Source organism: Megachile rotundata, chromosome 8, assembly GCF_050947335.1.
Source record: "Megachile rotundata isolate GNS110a chromosome 8, iyMegRotu1, whole genome shotgun sequence".
NCBI classification, from domain to species: Eukaryota; Metazoa; Arthropoda; class Insecta; order Hymenoptera; family Megachilidae; genus Megachile; species Megachile rotundata.
In genome coordinates this window covers 6,613,693-6,639,054 of record NC_134990.1, presented here as the reverse complement: position 1 = coordinate 6,639,054, position 25,362 = coordinate 6,613,693, and the positions used below count along the sequence as shown (strand labels likewise).

The 25,362-nt window shown below is 29.5% G+C and overlaps 1 protein-coding gene and 1 long non-coding RNA gene across 13 annotated transcripts in view; one reads left to right on the top strand and one right to left on the bottom strand.

Annotated features, from left to right (window-relative positions):
- Nucleotides 1-25,362, bottom strand: part of LOC100880196 (uncharacterized) — a 156,630-nt gene that overhangs the window by 104,796 nt on the left and 26,472 nt on the right. The window contains exons 1-2 of one of the 12 annotated variants that reach the window (XM_076534625.1): nt 6,598-6,741; nt 6,034-6,508 (exon numbers count right to left, since the gene is read on the bottom strand). The exons of the other annotated variants lie outside the window; for them this stretch is intronic. The gene's annotated coding sequence lies outside the window, so the exon portion shown is untranslated. Of the gene's footprint in view, nt 1-6,033; nt 6,509-6,597; nt 6,742-25,362 lie in introns of those variants that run through there. 12 annotated transcript variants of the gene reach the window in all.
- LOC105662796 (uncharacterized) lies at nt 7,201-10,529 on the top strand. The gene is made up of 6 exons (XR_001096333.2): nt 7,201-7,337; nt 7,400-7,606; nt 7,687-7,757; nt 7,821-8,353; nt 8,670-8,747; nt 9,007-10,529. It is a non-coding gene; the product is annotated as an uncharacterized LOC105662796 (long non-coding RNA).

The window sequence follows — 25,362 nt, the reverse complement described above, 5'->3', positions numbered from 1 at the left end:
CTTACGTATATTGAAAGTATGAACTCGGCAGAAAATTGCAAAAGTAGCAGAAAATCAAAGAACGCGTGAAACGTATGACGTTCATATTTTATTATTTCATGGCGCACAGTCTCAAAGGCTCGAGATTCGTGGATTAAGCGCTACAGTTATTGGTATTTGCTGTATTCGGTATTTTCCTCTGCAGGCTACAAGTTTTTTCATTTGATCAGTTACTAGCTGAATTCTACCACAATATCTTGGATTACCCCTTCCCTTCATCCAATTTTCTGACATCTAAATTAACGCTAGAACCAGCCAAAATTACTAGTTTCAGGTTCCACATTTTATATCATAAAATTTCGTCGTTGTGCTGTTGTTAGAATGTCTGTTATATTTTCTTGTGATAAAAAATAGTTATATATAGTAATTAATTTTTTAGTATTTACTTATCTATTTTTCGATTTCAATTTTCGATTTAAAAATGTCAGTGCAGTTCAAATAAATAGTTAAATGCTGAGTTCTAGTGGAAAAAGAACGTAAAAGCAATCACATATACGTAAGATTCCAAATGTGGTGAAAAACGATGAAATCTTTGACCAAATGAAAAGAAAGCACGTTTCAGGAAAATGTCGGAAACTTTTTGTTGATTAAAAGAACTTTCGAGATCGCTGAGGCAGATATTCTAAGAAAGCTTCTCGAAGCAATTCCATCGAGTCCGATAATTTGCATTCGATTTCGACCTTGACTGAACGTTTAGGGAACTAGTTTTTCGATCGCAGTCAGAGACGTAGACTTCGAAGGAGCATAAAACGAAATCCCAAAGGATTCCTACATCGAATACGGTAAGCAGCTTGTGCAAATCGTTAGATGAAATGTATGTTTTGCAGCTGACAGCAATTTCGAACGAAATTTACGAACTCTGTACTACCTTCAGACGCTTATTAGATTTTTACATAGATGCATTTATTCGGATTTATAAAATGGTGTTATATTAGTTGGCCAAAGAGAAATGTTAAAATTTTCAAAAAATAAGAATTACGTTTGTATAGGTTGGTTTATATGAAACATGATATTTTGAAAACGGAAAATTAGTCACTGACAAATTGCAACATTTGTAAGTTTGTGGGTTAGTAAGTTTGTCGACTTTTGTAATTTTGAAATTATCCAATTTTCAGAATTCAAAGTATCAGAAACTTTAAACTTTTGTATTCCAAAATTAGAATACTGTCAAATTTCTGTATATCTAAATTTCTAAAATTGATATAGAGTTTTTGGAATATATGTGTTTTAGGATTTAAGGATTTTTGGATATATAGATTTAGAAAGCTGGGGATTTTTGAGTATATGGATTTTGGAATCTAGGGATTTTTGAGAATATGGATTTTGGAATCTAGGGATTTTTGAGTATATGGATTTTAGAATCTAGGGATTTTTGGTACATGGATTTTCGGATCTAGGGATTTTTTAGTATATGAATTTTGGAATCTAGGGATTTTTGAGTATATGGATTTTGGGATCCAGAGATTTTTTGGTATATGTCTTTTGGAATCTAGGGTTTTTTGGTACATGGATTTTCGGATCTAGGGATTTTTTGGTATATGAATTTTGGAATCTAGGGATTTTTGAGTATATGGATTTTGGAATCTACGGATTTTTTAGTATATGTATTTTGGAATCTAGGGTTTTTTGGTACATGGATTTTCGAATCTAGGGATTTTTGAGTGTATTTTAGGATATTAGGGTTATGTTAATGTAGAAATTTAGGAATTTTGGAATTTGAAAACAAAGAAATTTGGGAATTTTAATATTTCAGAAATTAGGATATAAAAAAGTTTAAAGACGAAGAAATTTGAAAATTAAAAAACACAGCAATCTCTTTATTTACAATTTTGAGATTTGAAGAACCAGAATTTTGAAAATATGAGAATTTGAGGAATCAAAAATTTGGAAATCCGGAAATTTGATAGTATGAAAATTTAAAACTTTGAAATTTCATAAATTTGGAGCTTTGACAATTTAAAAATTAATTTAGAAGTCTGTCAGTTTAAAAAATTCCTAAATTGAAAAACAACCTACAATAGAAATTTGGAAATTTGAAAATCTACAAATTTGTACAACTTAAAAATGTAGAAATTTAAAAAGTTTTGAACATTCTCAATTTCAAAAATTTAAAAACGTCAACATTTACAAATTTGAGAATATGAAATCAAATATTCTCAAAACATTCAAGTTTTCAAATGTGAAACTGAATATTCAGAAACCTGTCAAGAATAAATATGCGTTCTAATCGATAAGAAACCTACGTTCCCAAGTGTACTTTTTCTACTCCCACATGTTCGTAAGAAAGCGAAAGTCAGCTATTTGCAGGTTGATTAATGTTTCGTTGACATTGGCCGATCTTCCAACCGAAAAAGAAAGGACCAGATACTTAAGGGAAGGAAATGTCCGAGAGATCTTTATTTGTCTACCGCGCACACGACTTCCGGTAGAAAGTGAAGCTAAACATCCCTCTGAGTAACCGGAAGAGACAATGGTATTAGCTGAAAATAGCTCAGAGTTTCTTCGAATGGTTTCCTTCCATTTGCTTTTTCTATACTCAGTGAAGTATTTCTTTTATATTTTTTTGAGAAGAAGAAATTCGAAATTATATTAATAAAAAAATTTGTATTGATAAGTAAAATATTTACTTGTAAAGTAAAAATTTCGCAATGATAATAAAATGTTTAAATTATTTCTATTTAACAAGATATGATCGTATTTTATTTTACGTAGCAAAATATTTGTATTAATAAACAAAAATACAGGGGTGATAATAAAATGTTCAAGTTATTTTTATTTAACAATATACAATTGTATGGATTATTATTTTACGTAAGATATTTGCAACATTATACAACGAAAGTTTAACGTCTTCATAGAGTAATTTTGTTATTATTATAATAGTTGTAATAAAGAATACATCAAAGTGTATTTTTTTTTTTAATAAAAATATACTAATATTGTGGTAAATATGTAAATTATATGTAAGTCAGTTTAAATCTCCCGCGCGTCGAGCGCTACCGACGCCATATTGCTTTTATTTCGCGCCAAAATCGTACACTTCTTCATTTTCTGTTGCTTTTGGGATATTTCTTTTTACAAATAATTTATAAGAATAAATAAAGAAAATTAATTAAAAGTATTTTATTATCGAATCAATAATTTTAAGGTTAATTAAAAAAAACAGCTTTCCTTTTCATAAAAGTGCGACTTGTTTAAAAGAAAAAAATATGAATATGTTTAATTAAATATTTCAGTAAAGGAATAAGGTAACTTGTTGTTGCATAAAGTGAATCTTACAAGTGATAAGAACTGTTGCTTATAATATTTATATTTATTAATATTTATATTATAGAAATTATTTGTATGAACGTCATACAAATTATTTTAACAAATTTTATACAAATTTTGTGCAAACTATTTGTACAATTAACGTGTAAAAATCTCATGCAAATTAAATAAACTAAACATAATTTTCAGTATAATGAATGTTGTTGATTTGCAAAAATAGAATCGAGTAGAGTAAAATTTGTTAGTTTGTACAAACATTGAATTGTTGTAATCACATTAGGATCTACTTAAGCAAATTAAATTGTAAATGTTAATTCGTGCAAATCGCATGTACATGTAAACCCAGCTTTAGGTATACATATAACCGAGTGTAAAGTAGTTGTATGAAAACGAGCTGACCGCCATAGAATCTTGTCTCCTAGGAGATGGCACGTGTGACCACTTATACAAGGTATAACTACAAACGCCTCGTTTCGTCATCGTGTTTGAAGATCGCTTTTCAAGTAGCAGTTATTGAACAGACAGGTATGTGTAAGTACATATGTTCATCTCTCGGTGTACAACACTTAGCAACTTGTACCGTTTTAACGCGTTCACTGATATGATGAACATGTCTGGCAACTGATCGGAAGGTAACTAGTGAAAAAGAATTATGCATAAATTTTCAGATTTGAAATTTGATAATTTTGTAATTTGGGAATTTCGTAGGTTGCAAAGTTGGTAATTTAGGTATTTTGTAATTTGGGAAATTAGTAATTGCGAAATTAGTGATTGGGAATTTTGGTAATTAAGTAATTAAGTAATTATGTATTTAGGTAATTTAGGAAATTGGAAGTTAATTTTGGTAATTTGGAAAATTGGAAACTTGATATTTTGTTAATTAAGTAACTGAGAAAATTGTTAATTTGGAAAGTTGATAATTTGGTACTTTGGTTATAAATTACTTATTGTTAGTTAGGAAATTTCAGAAATTAGAAATTGCTAATTTTGTAATATTGCAATTTGGTATCTCGGTAATTTGGTATTTTAGGAAATTGGTAAGGTGCTAATTTGGTAATTTGGTTACATAATGATCTGGTAATTTGATACTGTACTTACAAATTTTATAATATAGCAATTTTGTAATTTGGTAATTTTGTGATTTACTAATTTGGAGATTTGGAAATTTCAAAATTTGGAAACGTAGAAATTTAGAAACTAGTAAATATTAAATCTTCAAATTTACAAAATTATAAATATTACAATTTTCAAGAATAAAAATTTAAAAAAATGAGTAATGTGATAATTTAAGAATTTTAAAATTTCAAATTTGTTAATAAATTTTTAGATATCAAAATTTCTTATTTCCTACGTTCCCAAATTACAACACTTTCAAGTTTCCGAATCTAGAAACATAATTTTTCTATGTTCCAAAATTTCTAAATTTCCAAATTACTACATTCTCAAACTTCCAAAACTAATACAAACAATCAAAAGTTAAAAACTGCGTGGTAATTATTTCAAAAGCAGATAGTTTTTCAGTCTCGATGATTGCTAAATGTTACAACCGCCATTTTGTACAACTTGTTTCTATACACGTAACGGTCTCATAGTTTTCGAGATATTCGCAAAAAACTGTCACAACTGTCTCACCCAATTCTGCCCATATGCACGTATCTGCGACACGGTCACAAGCATGTTCGGCATTCATACATCGCGTATTTTTTCCGTTTATTTTTTTCAACACGTACTCGGAAAGATGGACGAGATCGGTTAGGCTACATTTTTTCGCGGTCATCTTGCGCCGGAGATCTAACTCGAACCGAACATTTTCAAAACATCTCCGAACCTAAGAACGAACGAAGGTTACGCGTAGGAAAAAGTTATTCAGAACGTCGAACTTGGCGACATATTTCAAGATCATTGAAATCGACGAAACAAACGCTGTCAAAAATTCGATTTTTACATATGTCGTTTCCATCATCAACGGATATGATATTTGTAGTTAGAACGTCGATACCAGTCGAATGACATATAGCGTGTGCTAAACGCTTGGGGGGCAGCAATAAAGTCTGACCTCAAATTATACGTCTTCATTACGAATAAACAGTTAATAGTCGTTGGCTATAATTATCCCGACTATCCAATGATTGGTATTGACAGCGTGTGTTCAGCGTTTCAGCTTGAGTGAACTTGCTTACATAACGATCAAGCTTACTTCTGTGGAATGTGAATAAACTGTTGGAATTATAACCTTTACATCGCATAAATTTTGATAAGAAAATACAGGACGTAAAGCACTGTCTGCGTGGTCTGATCTTACAGAAATAAATCAAAAGAAAAGGAATATAATTTCTTTAAATGTTTAATTTTGTCTTTTAGAATATAGAATCTGAAAAATCCTAATAATATTTACAAATAAATTACTGCTTTAATTAAGAAGATAACTTCAAGAGTTTTTCAATAATTCAATAATTTAAAATAATAAAAAAATAGAGAAAAATTAACAATGCAATCAAAAACACAATACTATTAAAATTAATATTATTAAGACAGTAAAAAGAAAACATCACACATGTTATTAACACTCCAGACAATTTTTAGTACACACCAAACACAAATACATTAATATAGACAATATACAAATGCAATTAAATACAAATTAATATACAAATGCAGACCGCAAAGGATTAATTTCATAATTGCAAAGAATGCAATATTCCATTCATAAACAGTTATACACACCTATACTCCTGTTATTCGTAAACAATTCCAAATCCCGTTATGATGATATAAATCCCTTATTTTACGCTACAACAGTATCAAGAAACACAGACACATCTAAACAACAACAGTCCGAATTTACTATTCCATTCATTCGCGACCGTTAAATTAAAATGTATACACTTTCACTGACACTCGAATAAAATAGTTACAGAGTTAGAAATATCGATGTTGAACTTGTTCTTGTTCGTACACAATCGAAGGGGAGAACCGTTGGTAGATTTACGTGGACGCAGAGACGTTTATTGGCTACAGATCCTGCAACGCTGAGATAAATTCCCTATTTAGTGGTGTAGTCGAAACACGGAAGAAAAGAAATGTATCTAAACAGCAAAAACTGAATTTCGAACATTCCACAACACAAGACATTGCATAAATATAACAAATTCTCATATTTTTTTATGTTCTTAGCATTTTGAAATTATGGCCAATATTCCTGAAATGTGTAAACGTTAAATTGTGTACAATTGACGTATTAACGTAAATATCAAAGTTCAGAATGAAACCTGAACTTAATATACCAACCTTATATATTATCTCCATTTTGGTGTCAATCGAGTTTCATAAGTAAACAAATTCATTATATCTCCATTTGCTTCATTTTACATTCGCAAGATTCGTTTATAAAGGTTAGAAAATGAAATGCATCGCGGAAAAGAACTTCCAGAGAGAGAAAAACCACGATGATTTTCGCATTGTTACGGTTATATCGCGAAACAAATAGGTCGTTAAAAACGTACAATTGCCAATTATGTTAGTAAAAGATGTAATCACGAGAAGAAGCGTTCAGGCTACCCTCCGAAAGTGTCCCCTCGAAATAAACGTAAAATTCTACGATTATAACTCGGCAATGTAAATTGGTTCAAGTGCGAGATTATTGCAAATTAAATGTTGCGAAAACCATCCGTGGAATTATTGTTGGGTTTCGAAATTAATTCCATGACTTTCCTTTAATTTAACAATTTATTAGCTACTTATACACGTCTTTATTCTTCGCGTTTCAAATATATTCTATTCGCCACGTGTCAACCGTCGCGGATCGGCAATCTTGCGCCGAAAATTGTCGAAGATTGCCGAATCGTTCCGATTGCCTCCGAACATCCTAGCGGAGACATGCAGTCCTTCTCTAATGTTCCTTTTGAACAATTATTATAACATCTCTGCACACTGTTAACGCGAAAATGATATCGACATATCAAACAAACAAAGATAAATCAACGAAACTTTCATTCGCTGATGTAAACACGAGTACGGATTGGAAAAATGTTAGTATAAATATTTGTTTTAAAAGAAACGAATGTTTCGTAGTTACAATTTGTTTTTGTAGGTTATATTTAGTGTGGAGGAAAAATTCAATCTAGGTAGGCCAGATGTTTTAATTCGTATTGACACGATATACAAGAAGATGTGAAATATTTTTCGTAACACAACTTTAGCTCGGTTACGATTTATTTCCCGGCGCTCATGCGTCGTAAATTGTCGACAATTACCGAATTGTTCCGATTGTCTCGAGAGACGTCCTATGGCAAATACGGTTATCCTTTTTTCAGCATTCCTTTTTAACAATTATTGTAACATCTTTGCACACTGTTAAGATGAAAATATCGTCGACAGATTCGATAAACAATGATAAATCTGCGAGACTTCTATTTGCTGAAGCCAATACGCCTACGGATTGAAAAAATGTTAGTAAAAATATCTATTTTATATGAAATGGATGTTTCGCAAGTACAATTTCTTTTTTGTAGGTTAGATTTAGTGTCGAGAAACAATTCAATCTACGTGAACCAGATGTTTTAATTCGTATTGACACGCTAGATGATGAACACGATGTCGAACACGAGAAGATGTGAAATATTTTTCGTAACACAACTCTGTTATGATTTATTTCGGTTCTTGAAAAAAGCTTCATATCATTTATTTTCCGCAACATTAACAATAATAATGATACGCTAGAAAATTATTTAAAGCCCTATTGTAGAGAATACCACAGTGAAAATTCAATTTTCATGCAGGATAATGCATCGGGTCATTTTGCACGTTCATTAAGGTAGTTTGCCGAAAATAACATTCCGTTATTAGATTGACCTGCACGTTCCTGTAGCGTTATCCTATTAAAACTTCACGGGAATATCGATATAATTTTTTAAAATAATCGTACATATTCTAATGTGGATAAATTAAAATTTGTTACAGTTGACACATGAAATAATGGAGAAAATATAGTAAAAAATGTTACTGGTAATATGCCAAATTTTCGTCACGTGACGGTGAGAACATGGTAAATTATTAACTTTCATATTTTTATATATAAAACACAATAAAGCAGTTTTTTTTAAAAAGTTGGTATATTTTGTGGAACGACTGAAAATATTTATGCAAATCTGCTGAATATTCACTCAAATTTTTTTTAACACAATTTATTTACACATCAGTATAAAATATTGACCATAATTTTCAGCTGAAGACTCAAATAAAAAGGGGTGGTATATTTATGCAACTTCTATTCACTCACGGTTTCTGAATTAAATATAACTTTCACTGGCACTTGAATAATAATCATAAATATTTAACATACAATTTGTTTTTGTTAATAGGAAAATAATAAGAAGTTTACAGGAGAGAACCTATTTTACAATTACGTGGACGCATAGACTGGTTCAGATTCTACACCAGTAAGATAAATTCCCTATTTAATAAACCGCACACTGAAAAACACAAAATGCAGTTAAACGACAGAACATCATAGAATTCACTCGCGATCGTTAAATTAAATATAGACACTTTCACCGACACTCGAATAAAAATATAAATATATGAATGTCACAGAATCCGTGTTAGCTGATACGTAATGGAACGTTGTAATTAAATATTTTCACTGCACTTTCACTGATACTCGAAGAAAATAAATATATTTTTGTTTTGTTTTTGAAGGACAGTACCGTTGGGAGATTACGTGGACGCTGAGACGCAGCAACATTTACTGGCTTCTGCGTGTTCGAGTGCCCTTCTGCGCGTACTTTTTTCGTTCAGCAGCGAAGAAAGTGCTATTTCTGCTGGCGGGGAAAACCACTTCCCCGGGAGATATGCAAGGGAATGGTAATGGAAGCTGAAAGAAGTCGCGCGAGAGCTGACGTTACAAGAAATTGCGTGCTTGTGTAGCTAAGCTTCCTCCGGAAATGGGAGAAATAACTGGATGCTGAGATTACGGGTAAATTTTCGCTGCGCGGAATTTCCTTTCGAATCGAGCTACTTATTCGCTTCGAATAATAATATTGGGTTAAACGTTCTCGGAAGTCAATACATTCGGTGACAAAAGTATAGAACACGGTACAAAATCATACAAATCTGTGTTAATTTTTAAACTTAAGCTTTTCTTGTGTTGTGCTGTTTTTCTTTGGTGTGTCATTAAGTTAGTGAACTCAATAAATGTTATATGAATAATTGTTTTTTACTATTTTAAAATAAAGAATACCTTCATTTAGAAAAAGTAATAATGATTACATTTATAAAAATAATAAAAAAGATAACATTTATTACAATGATATAATAATGACAATTATAAAAATAATAATTTAGGGAAACATACACTATTTTCAGAAAGTATTAAAAACAATTTAACAGTGAAATTGTTGTATGTAACTGTGTGAATGCATTTCTTGTATTGAATATAAATATTTGTCGTTGAATGTAAATGTGTGGTTAAAAGAAAACAAAAGGCGTTTCTTGAAAACAAGATGGCGCGAGTCTGCAAATCAACATGGCGTCGGTTCATTTATAAAACTTTGGCTCACAATTACTTTTTGAAGAAATGAGGCAAATCTGAGTAACTTAAAATGAAAAACTATATAAATTTAACCCTATAATCTGTGATAAAATTATAAGATATTGTGAAAGTGTTTATTTTTGTAAAAAATGAAGGTAAAAATGGTATTTGAATTACTTGTCAGTAATGTGGCGCCATTGTTAATGTTATATAACTTGTGACATTTTATAACGTTTTGGAAGAGATTTGAATGACTTTTCTTGCTTTCTATTCTTAATTTTTTTATTTCTTTATAAGTTAAGTTTTTAAATAATATGATATAATAAAAAATCACTAATAATGTATTCAAATATTTAATATTTGCATTCATTAATTTATTATCATATCTTAATCATTAAATTAATGTAAACCTCATTGAAATCAACATTTTTCTTGTCGCAAGCCACTGTTTCTACAAATATGTATACAAATTCTCAAAATCAATTTCTTTAGAAATGAAACCGAATATGGCATAATGATATTTCTTTTCGACTTATTTTTTTAACATAAATTTACTTATATAACCAAATTAAATCCCTGAAGTCGTTGATAACCAACATGGTGGCAGTGTTAAAATAAAAAATCTGAAATCGATTATTTCGAAGGACACGTTTATTATAACGTTGAATATTAATAACGAACCAACAGAGTATTTTTACTTGGTTTATATCCTTATTTATCCCCAACACTGTCTAGTAATTTGAAGTAAGAATTATCTCGTGGCGAAACTGAGAAGTTCCCGCTTCCCGTGTTTCCCGTAAGAAAAGTAGAGACAAAGAACAATTTCGCCGACGCACAAGTTTCAAGTGAAGAAGCAATATTTTCTCGCGCTTTCTTCTCCAAAGTATTCTTCGCGTAATTACGCGGCCGTCACGGAGTCCGATTTTGCAATTTGGCTCTCAAAATGTTATAAAGGTATATTTTTGTTTTTAACAAAATTTTAAGAGTCGAATCGCAAAATCAGGCACCGTGACGGCTGCGTAATTATACGAAGAATATTTTGAAGAGGAAAGTACGAGAAAATGTCGCTTCGTTGCTTGAAAAACCTGCGTCGGCGAAATTGTTGCTGTACTTATCCTCCCACCGTGGAGCAACGCTAGAGGGCAGGGGACCGACGGAGTTTCTCGTATTCCGCCGCATGAGGCCGTCAAAGTCGATTCAGAATTAATCCGTCGCTCTAAAAGATGCTTAAACATTGTTCGAAAGTTGCAGTACATATAACCGTCATAAACTTGTTGTTATGGCTATCTGCCACAGCGGGACTATAAGGAGAAGAAAATAAGTTACTTTGTAGATCGAGTGAAAAATCTCCGGAGAATAAAGCATCATGCGGAATGACCTTGGCGAACTTTTCTTGCGGAAAAATTGCATGGATATTCTTCGAAGCACCCTCGGAACTCTTTCTATGCAAGAGGCAATATGAAGGTCCAGTTTATTGTCTGAACGTGAGAACAAAGTAACCTTGTGTGCAATATACGTTCCACTTGGGGATACTGTTATTTTATCCCTTCAATGCACGTCTTCATCTTTTATATCCGTTTGAAACAACTACTGAAGTAATTTTTAAATTCGGGTACGATTGCGGGACTGAAATTTTTATTCTAGTGTAGATTCGTTTTTGGGATATTTTTGATAACCTAAGTCGCAGAGTTTAAGAATAGTTTTAGGTACAACGACAGTTATGGGGTAGTCAGATAAGGGGTACATTTTGAGAATCTATTTGTTGCGTTTGTATGTTAAATAAAGTGAAATTAACGATTTATTATGTAAATCATGCAGTAAAATTAGAAAGTTATAGAATATTATAGAATATTTGCCACTGCAGGTTACATTAAGTGATACTTGAAATCAAGCAAGGGTAAGTAAAACTAATTTGAACAATTTTATATTGATCAGATTAGGTTAGATATAAATAAGAATGAATAAATCTTAAATTAAGTATCGGATTTATTTTAATTAAGTTACATTAGATTAAAACCTTAAATAAGAACAGATACATCTGAATAATAAAATTATTTATTAGATTAGATTACGTTAGATAAGACATGCAGTAACGGATTTACCTAGGTTAGGTTATGTAAAGCTTAATTCAGAATAAATAAATTTAAATAAAATTGTGTGTAAGATTAGGTTATGTTTACAGAGATTTGAAGTTTATGAAAACAAATAAATTGAAGTTAAATAATAATGTAACTAGAAATTCATTGTATCAGTTTCCTACTCCCGACTGTTGTTGTACCTTTTTAATGAAGTGATTAAAATTGTGTGTTAATATAATGTTATTTTTACGTGCGGAATATTTTGGCAAAGTTTGGTGGTAAGAAACTAGAACTATACGCACTGCGGTCATATACATATATGGCCTTCAGATATATAGCTGTTATTTGTATGGCGCTCATGTATAATAATTATATTCATAGAGCAATTGATAGATGTTATCTATGAACTAAAAGTGATAGATGTGTATTAAATGATTATATTCCGAATTTGGTATAAGATGGGAATGATACTTAAAAAATAAATAAAAAGAGCGAAAAATTCATAACAAATTTAATATCAACATGAAAAGACGATCACGTTTATAAATAAATAAATATTGGGACAAGTGTAATACAAAACGAGTTTTATATATTCATTTAAATATGTCAAAAAGAAAATGGCGAAAATTAAAGAAGAATCAAATATGCAGAAATGGAAACAAGAATTTGAAAAGTAATCAAAAAGTAATAATATTTAAAATTCTAATAATATAAAATGGGAGGAACTTTCTTAAACTAAAAAAGAAAGCATTAAAATTATTTAAAAATATTTGAAGAATATTTAAAATTATTAAAATATTCATGTTACGTCGGAAATAAATAAATGATAAAAAAAATGAAATAAAATCGAAATAAAATAATGAAATATTTTACAATAATAATTTGCAAATTATGTTTGAGTTAATTTTATAAAACCAAACAATTCGACTGCGCGAGTAACAGCCATCTTGAACTTCTGTCATAACTTTCTAATAAAGCCTTCAAAACCCTACGTTAACGTAACATCTTATTTTTGCGTACAGAATACGTCGATAAATTTTCACGGTAGAACCCCATATATAACGTACAGCACGTAAAGAAATCGAAAGGATATTTTCTACCAGAAACATATATCGAAAAAGATATTTTATTCGAGGTAAAAATAATAAAATGAAGATACCGACATTTCGTGTTGATGATAATCCATCGAAAGGGGTTTCCCAAAGAAGAAATACGGATTCGTACGTAATACGAAGGAAAAACGTGTGCAGTCAAGTGTTATGTGAATTTTGCCTAAGGGTAGAAGGATTTTTATAGATCGCATAAATTCACGATACGATCGCTTCTCTCTCGAATTTTCTCTCCGCTGTGCAAGCCGGATCTTGTCCCTCGAGTATACGAGTACACCTTCAACGGTGTCGATCTAATGTAAAGCAAAGCTTTTTGTAGCACATTTACGAGTGACAACTAATCTTCTGTCGGTGTATTTTGTTTACCTGTCACACGTAGCCCATAAAACCTGGTATTACGTATGCACCTCCCGGTATTACAAGATAAAGATCTTTTAAAGCTTCTGGCTAATCCTTTGCTATTACGTTTTTGTTAGGTTAGATTTGTCACTTCGGAAAATTAGATATGCAAAAACTAAGGTTGAAACATCATTAAAAATAGGTGATGCTAAGTTTTGAAATGAACTTCACCATTCTCTCTTCAATTTAATAACTTATTACACTACACAATAACTTGTTACACTACACGTTTTTACTACTTGCGTTCTGCATCGAAACTTCGCGTCACGTGACAATCGACGCGGACCGGCAACCGGCGCACCGAAAATTATCGAAGATTACCGAATCGTTCCGAATGATGCGTCCTGTCAGAGAAATGCAGTTAATCCTTTTGAACGTTTCTTTTTAACAAATAAAATGAACATATCGGTGATATCCAATTATCCAACTTCTGAATATTATGACTTGAAGCGACTGAAGACCCCTGTGTCGTTTAATCGTCGATAAATATTGCTGACACACGTACAATTCTTGTGATTCACAAAGTAGCATCATGTGTCCTTTAATCCTCCGATGTGCAGAATGTTTGAAAGAGAATTTTAAATGCTCGCGACGGTAATTCCGAGAGAAAATGTTGGAGGAATTTTTTTTTTGAGGAAGCTTATCTTGGAAAGTTATCTTATACATTTGCTTGTAAATTTTCTGGTAATTTCAGAGGTAATGAAGTACAAGTTTGAATAAATTAATATCCGTTTTTATTACATACCTGTACGCTATGGGTATTTTATTTTACTTATTCATGTTATTGGAAAGTGGCTGGTAATTGGCTTAAATAATTTTATGTCGCATGTTTGTAAAATTGTAAATTCTTCTGCTTTTAAATTTCAACATTTGGGGACTTGGAAGTTTTTGGTTTCTGTATCTCTGTTTTTGTATCTTCATGTATCTTTATTTCTGTATATTTATTTTTCTATATTTCTCTAATTTGATATTATTGTAATTAAGTTTGTAATTTTAACTATACTAAAATCGAGAAGTTTCTCAATTTCTGAATATCCAACTTTTTCAACTTTAAACTAAAAGTTAAACAATTTTTTTAAATTTCTGAATGTCCACTTTTATAAATTTCTAAGTTTTAATTTTAAATTTTGAAGTTTCATTTGTAACTTCTTAAATGTCACATTTTTAGAATAAAACTATTCTTCTAGAAATTTAAATCCTTAAATTTCTGAATTATTTAAGTTATATGTTTTTAGGTGTATGAATATTCAAATTACCAACTAACTTATAAAATATTATTAAATTATCACACTATCAAAACAAATTACATATCTAAAGTTTTCAAACTCAAAAATATGAAAAGCTGAAAATCTGAAATTGCCATTGTGCACACTGATGCCCTTGAACTTTCTGATGGGCACTTAATCTGCCCATCACTGTTGTAATCCAATCAATAGAACGTGTTAAACGGATTTGGCAAAAACAGAAAACATTTAATCCTCTTTATGTTTTTCTGTATTCATGATATGTATGTTACATATGTATGTTACCGTGAAAGACCGAAATTGGAGAATGTCGACTTTCACCGGTGAATGTCAACACATACCAAATACGTTGGTGAAAGATCGAATATTTTATTACATTCTTGTACATTCGGACCTTCACCGGTGTATGTCGACAATCACAGATATGCTCTGGTGAAGGTCCAAAAGAGAGAAGCCGACAAAGAAGCGACTGGCTCTCTCCCGCCAAATCCTGTGTTCTGCTGGGAGTCAGTCAGCTTTGCCAATTTTATGTAAGCTTTGATGATGCGAGCAACGTTTTCTTAATTTTTTTTTTCCAATACCATCATTTATACTGAATGGATACTGCAGTAAATCATGATCTTTTTCTTGAAAAGTTAATTGCATAATTGCGGGTAAACGAGAAGACAATTGTTTTTATTTTTCTCAGAAAAAGTACTCTAAAATACTTTCTGAAGTGGTTTCTGCTAAAACTAAGTGCAACACACCTTTGGATTACAGACGATTAAAACGTTTTGACGTTTTAAAAATTAATGATGAAAGGAAATTAATTGTACCATTAAAATCAGGGGAAACGAATATACAGTATTATGTTACCAATGAAGAATTGTTCAGTATACTACATGAAACTCACGCCAGAATAGGTCACGGAGGAAGAACACGTACGCTTAGAATGTACTATATGTTTTAAATTTTTGGTCACTCCTCTCAGAAAAAGAGGTGAAAAAGTTACGTCACCCTTTTGTGATGTTTTATAGCGACTGAATTACGGAGAAGAAAATATAAATATAAATTTTAATATTAAATTTATATACAAATCTTGATAAAAATTGATAAATACCAATTTATACAAATTATATATAAATTTAAAATTAATTTAATTACAAATGGTGTGTATATACAAGTTGTAATTTTAATATTATATTTATATAAATTTATATTGATAAAAATTGTATGTATAATGTCAACAGAATATTAAGTACAATAAATTCATACATTAAAACTATTTCTTCAAACACATATGTACTAGATTAGCAACTAAATAAATTCACAAATGCCGCTTTTCGTTATAACACTAAAACTTAACGAAGACATCCTTTATATACAAAATCATAGCAAAATTAAATATATTTGTTAAATTTCACCTGTTAAATAAGTTATCCATACTTAACAAATTGATGCTAACTTCCAGTTAAAAATTAATTATTCTAATATTTCAGATATTTAATATAGTTAATTTCAATTCATAATATTATCAATAATGTTGTAAATATGTTAAATGATATAAAACAGATTATTTATCATAATATCGCAACTTATGTTTTATAACGTAGTCAAAGAGTACGTGCAAGAAGCAGTATTCCGGCATTTACCTTTGATGTACGGCAAAGCCTCCCTTTAAGCTGGTTGTAAACGCGCGGGAAATTTAAATCAAGTGAATTTCATTCTACGTCAAGCTCTTATAATTACAAATTTATTTGTCGTCAATGTTCTACGTATTACTAATATTTTCTTTTGAAGTATTTACATCAGTTTTATCACATTGAAAAGCTAAAAAAAGAAGATATATTAAAATAATTACTCTACAAAATATATTTGAATATATACTACCGAAATAAATATTACAAATAATTTATAAAAAAACTATTTATTACAAACTACTTATACAAGAAAATACAGATGAATGTTTAACAAGGAAATGACAAAATATTGTTTACAAATAAATTACAGATCAATGTATTACAGGGAAGGACAAGATCTTAACTCGTGTTTATTACAAATTACAAAGAAAATAACCAAATATTTCTTCTGAATAAGTTACAAATAAATGACAGAGGAATGTGCATGTACAAAGCGTTATTTGCCGAACGTCATACTTGCACACTATGCGGATTCGCATTTCGGAATAAGTACCACGTCGAAATCGTATCTTCAGCTCGCTTCATTTGTCCTAGCCATTTAAATTCCTTGTATTATTCCGTTTCTCTCTAATAGTAATTTCTTTGTCAGAGTGTTTTTTGTTATACCTTCTCTTTGACATAGTTGTTTGTATTTAATTTAGTTAAGAAATGAGTCTGGAGTTCGTGCCGTTGCGTTGCACAGCGAAATCTAGCATACGTCGGAAGTTCGAATCTCATGCTAAGGAAGATACAGGTGTTCCACCTATCTTCACCATCTTGAATATCTTGCTTATTTTTTGTGATAGACGAAAGTGTCAGATGGAAACATTTTGTTCAAACGGGCAAATATTATGGTGGTTAAGAAATTTTTCTCAGGGTCATTTGTTTCCGAGATTTCAAGGTCATTAAAGTTCTTAAATGGGAAAATATTTTCATCAGCATGGCATGATGAGGTCAAGACAAATTCAACGACCTGTAATACTATGACCTTCGCGACCTTGAAATACAAGGAATACATAAAAGCTAAATAACTGAGTACAAAGTGAAATAAATTATAGAAAGATTAACGGAGGAAATCGGTGGTAGTGCAGGTATTTGATGGCATGCACGTTCAACAGATCTAACACCTTCAGATTTTTTTTGGGGTGCAATTAAATCGGTAGTTTATAACGACATTCCAACAACGCTGGAAAACAGGAAAGAATGTATTAGAACTGCATGTATTAATATCAATGAACAAGCTATAAAAATCGCCAGAGACTCGTTCATTAGTCGTTTAGAAAGTAGTGAGACTGCCGGACATCATTTTGAGCACTTATTACAATAAAATTTCCTCCGTTGATCTTTCTATCAGTTATTTCACTTTGTCCATCAGTTATCTAGTTTTTATGTATTTTTTCTACTTCACGGTCACACGAAGGTCATAGTCTCATAGGTCGTTGAATTCTTGATCTCAGTTATCGTACCATGCTGATAAAAATATATTATCCCATTTAAAAACTTTAATGATCTTGAAATTTCAGAAAAATGACCTTGAGAAAAATTTCTTAATTACCATAATATTTGCATGTTTGAACAAAATAATGTTTTTCTCTGACATTTTCTTCTATCGTAAAAAATAAGTAAGATATTCAATATGGTCAAGTTAGGTGAAATATTCTGCATATGGCGTCATGACGCTTTAACTCTAATAAATGTCTTATTTATATACTGTATGCAAATCTAATTTTTATTTAGTTAAACCAATTTACAACTTTCACTTTATTTTTATATTATCAAGTAAGATTCAATTTATCTCTTCAATTCGTATTGAATTGTCGACGATATAAATAATGTAAGAATATCGATGTCACATCAAAGTTATTTCAGATTTAATAAACAGTTTCTTTAGAATACTATAATATTCGGAGCACACCTGCCTCCTTTGAAATCGTATAATACTTTGATATGTAGCTATGATCCCATTGACCTTTCATAAAGATCAGAAGTCAGAAATGGTTTCACGTTCATATATTTTAAGAGAAAGTTCTCTTTGGGGTAAAAGCAGACTAGCAATACCGAATAATAAATAAGAATACGTCTCCTTTTTGTTCATTTCTTATTCTGATCTCATGTGGAGCGCTTTGTAGTTCAAATATTGTCTGATTGACAGATATTTAATAATGGAAACTTAGACGTTGTTTAATTTACTGATTTACTGATTGTGAGATACAAATTTTGAAATTTGGAAATTGTTTAATTTAATAATTTACTGATTGTGAGATACAAATTTTGAAATTTGGAAATTGTTTAATTTAATGATTTATAAGAACAGAAATTTGGAAATTGTTTAATTTAATGGTTTGAAAAGACGGAAATTTGGAAATTTGAAATTATTTAGTTTACAAAGTTAAAAAAAATGAAATTTTCAAATTTGGAAATTGTCTAATTTATAAATTCTCAAAAACAGAAATTTTCTAATTTAAGATTGTATTGTCTAATTTAAGATTGTAAGATTGTTAATTTACAAATTTGCAAACAACAATTTTCAAATTTTCAAATTGTCTAATTTACATATTTACAAACATAGAAACATTCAAATTTGAAATTGTCCAAATTATAAATTATCAAAATTAGAAATTCTCAAATCTGAAATGGACTAATTTACAAATTTTTTAAAAACTGTTTAAAACCTGAATTATAATGAGAATTAAATATTTAAAAATTATTTAATTTCCAAATTTCCCATGATAAAAATTTTCAAATTTCTTAATTTACAAATGCAGAGAAATAGATATTGTCAAATTTGAAGCTGTTTAATTTACAAATATAGATGTTTAATTTATAAAAATTTACAAGGATAGATGATATTATCAAATTTGAAATTAATTTATTCACAAATTTACAAAAAAAAATTGTCTAATTTGCAAATTTATGAATTTTCCAATTTACAAATGTAAATATTCTAAATTACAAGTTTACAAAGAGAGAAATTTCCAAATTTGGAATTGTTTAGTTTACAGATTTCTAAAAACAGAAATTCTCAAATCTGAAATTGTTTAATTTATAAATTTCTAAAGACAGAAATTTGCAAATTTATAATTTACATATTTTAAAAAATTTGTTAAGTAAATAAACAAGTAATATATTTTTAAAGATACATTAAAGAAATATATAAATAATATATTTCCAAGAACGCATGAAGTAAATAAACAATACATTTCAAACATCTTGTTAAATAGATAAATAATATATTTATTAAGAATCTTGTTAAATAAATAAATAATATATTTCAAAGAACTCGTTACACAAATAAATAAATAATATATTCCAAGATGTTGTTCAATAAATAAATAATAAGATTTCCAAAAATTCTTCAAACAAATAAATAAATAATATATTTCAAGATTTTGCCCAATAAATAAATAACACATTTCCAAAAATTCTTCAAACAAATAAATAAGTAATATATTTCAAGATTTTGTTCAATAAAAAAAGTAATACAGTTTCAAAAATTCATTAAACAAATTAATAAATAATATTTTACAAAGAACATATTAAATAAATACCTAAATATTTCAAAAAGTTACTAAAACAAATATCTGAATAAATTTCAAAGAAATGGACTTTTCAAACGCCACATTTCAAACATTAACCCGACATATCCTTCCGAAGCCATTTCGTATAAATCTGGATATTTCCAGCAATTTCTCGTTCATTCCAGTTTCCTTTGAGATGCGCAGCGAATAAAGGGGCCCCCACAAAAAAATATGGAGAATATCGATAGAAGATGTGTGTGATCAGTGGACGGACAATCGTTGAGAAGAACAGCCATATCCTTCATAAAACATAGTCGTTTGTCGCGTTGTCCTTGGGCATGACAAATACACGTATATTTTTCCTAGAAACTCTTTCGACACGTTAAAGCAACATAACTTTTCAACCCCTCCGGGAAATAATGATAGTACAGCGCAATATGAAAATAAGTAATCGATACTGTGCTGGATACACGTTATTCGACATGCTGCTCTTACTTTGTTACTTTCCTTTGTTTAAGGATTAATGTAACTACGGTTAGGTTAGGTTATATGTATACGTACGTATCTAATATTTATTGCGTGATCAGATTTGCGATATTCGAACGCTGTAGCACAATATTTGTGGCGATATAAATAATCGATATCGTGTTGAATGTGTTTGATTCTTTTCTGTTCGTAAGTAAAATCGTTTTGTTTTTACGAAAAAGGACAATTTGAAAATTAGTTAATTTCCAAATTTTCGATGTCGAAAGGTATATTTTCAAATTTAAAAAAAATTTGAATTTTGGAATTGTGAAATTTAGTCATTTTTAGTATCATGAATTCCCGAATTTAAAAATTTAGATTTTCGTATTTTGGAATTATGAAATTTAGTAATTTTTAGTAGCATGAATTCTCGAATTTAAAAATTTAGATTTTCGCATTTTGAAATTGTGATATTTAGTAATTTTTAGTATCACAAATTACTGAATTTAAAAATTTATATTTTCGTATTTTGGAATTGGTATTTCATGAAATTTAAAGTTTGTTAAATTTAGTAATTTCCAAAATAATAAATACTCAAATTTGAAAATTTTTGAAAATATGGAAAATTTACAAAGTTTAAAATTGTTAAGTGAATTAATTTCCAAATGTTTCCATTTCCAAATTCCTAAAGTTTCAAATTTTCACATTTCCAAATTTAACATTTTTTGAAATTTTCAAAAATTTTAAATTTCTTGAAATTTTTCAAAACTAAATTTTCACATTTTCTAATTTTCATAATTTTTCAGTATTTTGAAGATTACTAAAATTTGAAGTTTCAAATTTCATAAAACGCTAATAAAAAAAAATGAAAATTTATGAATGTAAGAATTTGCGATATTGAAAATTATTAAATTCTTAAATTCAACAATTTATGATATTAAAAATCACAAAATTTCTAAAATTTAAAATTTGAAATTTTTTTAAATTTGAGAGTGTGAAAATTTCTGAATCCATCACCTTGTGATACTAAAAATCACTAAATTTCTAAATGGATTTTATGATACTGAAAACTATTAAATTTCCAAAAACTCACAATTTGGAAGTTTTTAAACTTGAAATTTTCAAAATCACAGACCTGAGAATAAAAATCACTAAAATTTTAAATTCAAGAATTGTTATAGTAAAAATTACAAGATCTCTAAAATTTAAAATTTTAAAATTCCTAAGTCTAGTAATTTATTATATTGAAAATTACTAAATTTCAAAATTCAGAAATTTACGATACTGATAATTATGAAATCAGAATATTTTAAATTTGAAAACTTGAAAATCCTTAAATTTCTAAATCCGAAAATTTGTGTCAATGAAATTACTAAATTTCCAAATTCAAAAATTTACAATCTTCAAAATCACTGAATCCCTAAAATTAAAAATTTGAAAGTTTCCAAAATCAAAATATTGAAAATCTCTATATCTACATTTATAACCATGAAAACTAAAAAATTAAAAAACTCCTATATCACCCAATCCAAAAATTCACAATTTAAAAAATAAAAAAAAAGAAATTTTCAAAATCCACAAATCTGAAAATTTAAGACCGCTCCAGAGTGACCATATTTCTATTAAAATCACAAAATCTGAATATTCATGACTTCATTACCAGCATCACAAATCACTCTAACTACTTATTAATTACTTTCGGGACAGTTAATTTTCCGAAAAGCAATTTTTCCTCGTGTTCAAAGCATTTTCCATAAAATTCGCAAAAACTTCCCGAATCTCGTCATTGCGAAATAAAAAATTCATTGACTCATTGAACCGTTAATCAATAAATTTACATAACCACGCATCTACTTGATTAATACGATATTACGAAAGCAGCAATTTAGTCGAAAAATTAGTCGTCACGATCGGAATTTCTAATTCACTCTCATGTTATGCGTCAGACGTGCTGTACGCGAGACGTTTACGTTGGTGTACGTAACAGTATTAGCATAATTGACCGTAACCTTGCCGGTCGTACAAGCATCTCTGTCTAAACTGGTTTCAACACTAGCCAATGTGGATTTAATTAATCACGGTCGAACCAAATGAAGAACGACCTACAGTCTGTCAGACGATAATATATATACATATATAGGGTGTCTAACTAGTATAACTTCCTACGTAGCTAACATGATTCTGAATAACTTTCTCTTTCGTGAAAACAGGGTTTGAAACGTCGGTTTGAATTATTAAGGATACTGACCACTCAGAGCGCGCGAACGGCGCATGCGCAAACGCGAGACGAGTTCCAGAGTGACGGCTGACCGTGATGCGCGTTAGTGTCATGCTTATTTTAATTGTTTACACATTTTTTGTAGATTTAAAGTAGACAGTGAATAATAGATTTATTAACTATTGTAATCTTCTTTATTAGGGTGACGGAGAAAGTGAATTACACTTGTGTTTATTGTGAAATTAGATATATTTAAAACGGAAATAATAATACTTAACAGTGTACATGTCTCGACGTGTTTCAACGAACTGTCAATTCTCGTTACTGCGTAACCATACGCCGTTGAACAATTGCTGATATTTTATGCGATTCATTCTCTTACAATTCTCTTCTGCTAATTTGCTATCTTACATTATTACATCTAAATTCTTTTCTCTTTGACGGAACAATTATTTTTCCGTTAAATTGCGCGAACTGAACAATTTTCGACACTTCACATTCCTTTCAAGTAATGACTACGAGTATTCAGGGAATTTGATTTCCTCGTTTATCATTTGATTTACTGTATATAGAAGAGTCGTATGAAATGTATTAATATAAATATTATTATTCCTTTTATATTTCTGTTTCATATAAGTATATTTAATTATAATGAATAGTATTCTTTGTATTCTTTAAATTTTTAATTCTGAGGTTTCAGAAGTTTAAAATTTTAAAATTGATAAATGAGATTCATGAAACTTTTTAAATTTTAATACTACATTAGTATGTACATAAAAACTATCTCCTTACATCTACACAAAAATAAATATTAACATCAGGAAAAGAACCAATATTTTCCAGCTTCAATTGTATTTGTTTGTTATATAATAATTTTGCAGTGGATGTATACAAGTATATATAAATATGTATACAACATAAATACAGGCGCTTGCGTGTTCATGCGTATAACGTGGAAAACCATTAGAGTATATACCCTTGCGGGACTATACGTGCGAATTAATCGTTCAAAGTGGGTAGTTACACTGCTTGCGTATTGAAACAATCATTTCGCATCTCTATGACGCAAATTGCACGAAATGGATGTAGACCTCAAAGGCTTCTACCATTTCTTAAACAAACATTTATTAAAAGCACCACCAATGAACGAGAAATTGCGAGGAAAGAATTAAGTATATTGCATTCTGTAATACGAATCATATATAGGGTGTCCCATTTAATATCAACATCTAAATTCGAGAAAATAAATGACGGGGACTTATAAGATTTCATGTATATACAATTTTTTTAAATCTACCTTTTACTTTTTTAACATTTTTTGAGATAATTTCAAGGCACTTAAATTTTTGTATAGTTAATTATTAATATACGAATGTCTTTTAATTTTGTCAAGTTCCAACGTTGATTTTATTGAAAGGAAAACAGGTCTCAATTTTTAATAAGCTTTCCGAAGCAAGTGTTCCATGTTAATTTTATTATAATATCAATTTTATATATTTGTATTATAATTATTATTATACAAATTTTATATTTTCATATTATTATTGTTATATCAATTTGAAATATTCGTACTACTATTATTGTGGTAATTATGCTACTTTTATATACTTCTGTTATTATTATAGAATGAATTGCTTACATTATTAACGTAATTATTGCACGGTGTTATTATTGTAATATAAATTTTATACATTACTAATATTATTATACTAAGTTCATATATTGACGTTAGTTCTGTAACACAAACTGTATTTAGGGTGTCTCATTTAAATTCAATATCTAAATTATTTTCACTGGTATTAAAGTTACGAGAAAATAAATGGCGGGCTCTTACAGGGTTTCACAAATTTTTGTCGCCGAATGTACATCTGAAACCATGTAAGCCCCATCAGTTATTCTTACTCGCTTTTAATAACAATGCAAATAATTCAGACGTCCGACTTAAACGAAACGCAGTGTATATTCATACTGTTACTCTAATACCAATACGATTATAATACAAGTATTACATGCATCAGTTGAAAAAGTAGGAGCGATAATATGAATTTGAAAATCAATGCCACCGCGTAGTATGAAGTTCAAAGCTCCTCGGATAATATAGAACCTCGGTTAAGCTAACCTCGGATAATCGTGACTTTACGGTATAAGTTATTCGTCTAAAGGTAACAACCTACTTGCAACAATTATCACTTGCTGTAATTACCAAACGTGCCATAAAATAACAACGAAAACGGACCAGTCGCTAATCAAGTTTAGAAAGTGCAAGTAATAACTAATAAAATCGTTTCTTTGTTATCCGTCGGCTCATTAATTTCGGTAAAAGTTACTAATTAACTATTATATGTTAATTACACGTTTTCTATTGATTCTGAAGTATCTTTAAAACGTCTCCACATTTGGATACGTGATATTCATCTAATAACGGTTTCTAATGAATTATTTACTTTTATTCGCAGTTTTAGTATCTACTTGCGTGTTATCAAGAGACAGATAGTACGTTTCAGCATGATATATTCTGTTACTACACACGGTGTTTCCAGTCTGGTGGTATAAAAGAGGGTGAATTTACGCAAAAAAATGAGGTAAAATGTACGATAAAACTTTTTCGTACATTTTCGGCAAAATTAAATTTGAAAGTTTTTCGAGTACTGTAAAAAAATTTTTATACCACACAGGAAAGAGCAATTTCAATAATTTATTAATTCAGTGGTTAATAAATATTCGATATTAGTAAATGTGATTACTAATAATTGCAATTACGGAAATATAATTGCCATTAGTATGGTAATGAAATGTGTTTGTCTTCATAATTTATAATACATTGTACAGCGTGTA